We start from the raw sequence: 5353 nt of genomic DNA on the forward strand, positions 1-5353 counted from the left end.
CTTAAAAATAAGTTGAGAAAAAAGATCCGTCGAGCGTTGCTCAGGTCTCCGCTGACTCTGTAATTCTTAATTTTGTCAGCTGGCCAACCTAAATCTCGCTGGCTTTGCACTTGGCTTAAGAGATCAGGGCCAAGTTCTTATCTTTTGCAAGTCACCTTTGTTGTTGTTTTGGGCCCAAAGATTTGTCACGTGATTGGCAGCTGTTTTTTGGCCTCAAAGCGAACGAGGGAAGCAAATTAATTAAATTAAATTGTTTTCGTGATTGCGGATGTCTCGATTAGATTAAAGACACATTGCCGGGAACTGCTGTGGAACTGTGGAACTGTGGAACTGTGCCTTTCTTCCATTTTATCGAGCTCGAAATGAAAATAGCTTTTGGGTAAGTCCGAATATCTGAAGTGTCGTCGCACCTGCCACGAAAATAAATGATCTGTTTAGCCAACTTTTATGGCACACTATGAAAACTGAAAGCTGCAGCCGATGTCTGCAAACATTAATTAATTTTAGCATTTACGCGACACGCAAAAGGCGGCCACGTCTAAATTTAGACATCTATCAGTTCAAAAGTGCAGGCCGCAAATAAATTTCATATGCACAGCATTTGCTTGGCCAGATCACGTATACGCCGTGTGAGCGAGTGGGCAAATAATCGCTAATTATTGTTTGACGAAGATCGAAAGGATTTATTTATTTTCTACGCGTAATTACACATTCTTTTTTTATATAAATATCTGATAATAATAATGCAATTTGCACTGCATTTTGATGCAGAGATTACGTATACGCCGCGTAGACCAGAAGATCTGCGTGAATTTAATATATTTCTACTAAATTTAAAATATATTTATTTGTTCGCTTTACTTACCATTGATTTCGACATCTGTGAAGGGTTTCTTTTTAACGGGCTAATGTTGCAAAGAAAATTAAAAGAAATATGCAATAAATTAAAGAAAAAAACAAGTTTAATCAATAACGAGATATTTTGCACTCCTCTTTACCTTTGTGGCACGTTTGCCCAGCAGCGCTGTGCCCAGCATCTGTAAAACAAATTAGAAAATAAATAGATTTCCAATACAGTTCAATATAATTCTTAGTTTTTAGTAGGCATACTAGGAAAAGTTAGCAGCAGCAGTTAAAGTGCTTTGCATACTTTTAAGCGCAAGTAAAAATTGTAAAAAGCCGCAAATAGATCGTCAATTTAAAATTAACTTGGCAACGTGTTTACTGTGCCGTATTTTTATTTATTTTCATTTTTGACAATTCGTTTATTACGTCGTTATTTAGGTTCCCATTTGGATCTTCGTGCTGTTTGCAGTCAATTTAATTTTGTGTAAAGAATTTGCGGTATTTGTTGTGTGCTTAAATTGAAAACTCAAATGGGTCACAGACAACAACTGAGTGCAAATTTACAACAATTTTCACGCGTCATGAATTATTATTGAAAAATAATAAAAAAAAACATATTCAGTAATAAAACCCGACTGTAAATTACAATATTTAAATATTACACTTGATGTGCGACTGCGATTTGTTTATATTTATTGTAGCTTTTCTTTCACGTTTCAAATTGGATTACAACAATCACCTTAACAATATTTTTTTTTTGTACCGTGAACTCATTGAAAATGGGTAAAAGGGGTATAATGTATTTGTGCAAGTGTATGTGTAACAGGCAGAAGGAAACATATCCGACCCCATAGAGTATATATATTCTTGTCTCTCCGTCCGTCTGTGCGTCCGTCTGTATGAACGCAAGGATCTCATAAACTATAAGAGCTAAAGACTTGAAATTTTGGCTGTAGGTCCTCCTAGTGCCCGCGCAGATCGAGTTTGTTTCCGCCAATCGATAACTTGCCCCGTTTCCAAGTAATCGATAAAAAATAATATGAGCTAGAGTCACCAAACTTGACATGTAGGTTCTTGAATAGTATATATATATCAAGTATCTTTGATTTTATACCTATCACCTAGAATAAGAGGGTTCAGGGTATCCCCTAGTCGGGAGCTCCCGACTAGATCTTACTTGTTTTTTTTGTTTAACATAATTATTATTTTTATTTAAAATCTGCCCGCTTTTTGGTCAATAATTAAATTTGTTCTGTAAACTTTGGCAGTTGAGTATCTTTGTATTAAATTTTGTGTATCTTTGTTTCTGCTTGTGAAAACATTTAAATTTATAAACATTTCCGCCTTAAAGTCGTTTCGAAGCGATTTGCTCATCAGTATGCATGAGGCAGGGCCCTGTGGCAGCTCCTTATAAAAACCTTGGCCGAGGTTAGTTGACGTTAACATAAATTCAGTATGCCAGGACAGAGACTCTGTTTTTATCTCACGTACTCGAAGAGACGAAAATAAACAATTTTATAGATTTATGAATTGCTTTAAACGCATTTTTCTATCTTTAAATATTATTAAATTTGACTAATAAAAACAACAACAGCTTAGCGAGACATTGAACTATATCAGTAAAGTATAAAAGTTTGATCTAAACAATTGTTTATAATAAAATATGATAATCATTTTTAGAATTATCAGCCTGGTCTTCGCCTGCGCCTCGTATATTCTATGTTCGAAATAAATTGCCAGCAATAATCCAGCTAATAATCCGCTTTTGTTTATATGCGCAGAGTGAATTTTTGTTTAAACACTCGAGATTTTTTTAATGCCTAAGAAAACATTCAGCAGCCCCTGCCTGACGACGTATCCAAGTGCAAATTAAGAAGCTATTATGCAGCATTTTTATGCTATAATAAAATATAATGACGGCAATTTTAAGACACACACAAATATTGTGAAGATCGATCTGCATTTGAGCCGATTTAAATAATTAAATTTGTAGCGAGAATTTTAGCATTTAATTTTGTACAATTTGATGTATTGAATAATTAGGATTAATTTATTAATAAATAAATAAATGAAGAATAAAATAAAAAAAAGATGTAAATAGAAGCTTCTTTTCCATATTCAGAACAAGAGCGAGTTTTGCATAATTTGTGAATTAAGTTTGCATAAGAAGCATCAAAAAGAAAGCTTTGCGAAGATAATATCACGAGCCTGTCGTCGGACCAGCAAGCGCCTGGTGGCCAGTTCAAATCCAGAAGAAACTATCTACATTTGTTTATTTAATTGTTGTGCTAATCACACATAAAATAAAATAACAATAATAACATGTTCAACAAAATAAACAAATAAATGAAAAATAAATGAGTGTAAAGAATAATAATTGAAATTTGTCTTATGATTTATTTGCTGTGGGTAATGTATTTTAGGCAATGCTTTCATGCGTATGCCGGGCAATGCCGGGTAATCTCTTCAAGCAGCATATATTTGCATCTATTTGGGCAATGCTTTCATGCGTATGCCGGGCGGTGCCAGGTAATATTTACTATATATATCTTGACAGAATACTGCCCTTGATTGCAGGTAAACAAGGCCTTTGTTGATATTATTGACAGACTGGCTTATTTTGTTTATTTTTCATAAATTTTAGTTAAAGTGCTTTACAAAAAATGAACACATATTTAAAAAAAAATGGGTATGCGTGTCACCTTGGCACTTTCTTATTGGGAGCTAAACAAGCTATTTTAAACATTATTTATCGACTGGCAGAAAGGCAACAATTAATATTTGCACACATATTAAAAATGCAGTGTAAACACGAAACAGTTTTAATAGCTGCCAGTCGGAGTCGGAGGCTGAGCAACAAATTTAATAAATATTTACACAGTTCGGGCGGGTTTTGGGGTTCAATGCGGGAAAATATGGAAGGTATAAGGTTTCTATGAAAGGTTGCACTCACCTTCAGCTGCTGACGTAGTCCGCTCATTGGGCTCATTCAATATTGATAAGAGATGGAGAGAGCGAGAGAGAGAGCAAGAGAGAGAGAGAGAGCGAGAGCAAGCGGGGAATGCCTTGTGACGTGCTCGGTGCTCGGTGCCGGTGGCGTATGCGTAATATTTATATATTTGCCCTAATTTTGCTTGATCTCGCTGGCTGTGCTCAAATTTTAAACAGGCTTTGCTAAACGATGTGTATTTAATTTATTTACAAATTTGCAAATTTGTGTTAATTACTTTTTTCTTTTTCACTTCTCACTTGGTTAATATTTCGTTTTAGTGCATTTTAATTTGCCGCGTGCAAGCCCTAAAAATATTTCACAAAGTGTTGTTGGAAAAGTGAAATGAATTGCGATGAATCTTAAACTTTGTTGAATAATCTCTATAATTAACTAGCTTTAACTGCAGTCCAAATGTTCACACTAGACACAGTTTTTTTTTGTTGGTTTTAGTTTTTGAACTTTTATTCGAGACGCGCGCGTTCTGCTTGACGATCGTCTCGCGACGGAGACGCAAACAAAATTGAGCATTTCACCAACGCCAACGATTTTCGAGCCGAAATGCCGAAACAAAAAAAACACAATTTAGCAAAAAGAAAGAAAACGTTAATAAAATAAGAGAAATGTTGCTGAAAACAAAAACAGTTCGAAAAGCCAGACAATTTGTTGCTGCCTTTCATAAATTCTGAATTCCCAATCTCCTTTTGTTGTTTGCGCTTGACACATTTTCTTAATTTTCTTTTCTGATTTACTCAATTTTCTTTGGGCTATTTTTTCCGTTTCCTTGTCAACACACGCAGCTGGTACGAAAAGTACGCGTCTTCTATGTGTACTCGGATTTAAAGTAGTCAAAGCCAAAAGACGCTGACATATTTTTCGTGTGTGTATCTGATGGATACGTAGGTATATTGTATAGGTTGGATATTTAGAAAACATAGAACACAATAAAAGTGTCTGGGAATATTTTGACATCTTTTGTTCCTCACAGTAAATCACATGTATTTTTTTGAATACAATAATATATGTTTATCTGTGCGATTTATTGGGTCCACTTCGCTGAGATTTCTAGGTGAAAGTCGAACAATATGAGAGGAAAGTATCATCTATATATAAAACATGTTTCTCTGCCTGAAAAATTGATGATAAACGTTAAAACTGTGGTTTTGGAAAGTTCTACTCCCAAATGTGGGAAATGTGGGACTGATGTATTGAATAATAAATAAATATATATATACATATTAAATAAATAATGTTGTTATATTTAGTCAGATTTGGGTGAAATTTGTTGGAATGCCAATTAATAGCTGTGCTCCATACGAGTCTTAAAAAACTATATTCATCGAAAATCGGACATAATTCACCCGAGGTATTCGAATTTGAATAACTTTGCATAACTTGCACTCGTCAAAATCTTTAGAATACAATGTTTGATTTCGGAGCAGATGTATTTATATAGTATTTATTTATATTTATATAGTATAGTAGTTTAGTGACAGGTCATTCAACCAGGCTGCTTAA

The 5353-nt window shown here is 34.4% G+C and overlaps 1 long non-coding RNA gene across 1 annotated transcript; it reads right to left on the reverse strand.

The window, feature by feature from the left end:
- Positions 1–732: 732 nt before the first annotated feature.
- On the reverse strand, positions 733–4051 carry LOC135429090 (uncharacterized). The gene is made up of 4 exons (XR_010436367.1): positions 3800–4051; positions 999–1037; positions 866–905; positions 733–803 (listed from the first exon to the last, which is right to left on the reverse strand). It is a non-coding gene; the product is annotated as an uncharacterized LOC135429090 (long non-coding RNA).
- Positions 4052–5353: the final 1302 nt, after the last annotated feature.

This window comes from Drosophila montana, unplaced genomic scaffold (genome assembly GCF_035044405.1).
Source record: "Drosophila montana isolate Dmon_TW-CO22-7 unplaced genomic scaffold, ASM3504440v1 contig_2583_1, whole genome shotgun sequence".
Taxonomy (NCBI): Eukaryota; Metazoa; Arthropoda; class Insecta; order Diptera; family Drosophilidae; genus Drosophila; species Drosophila montana.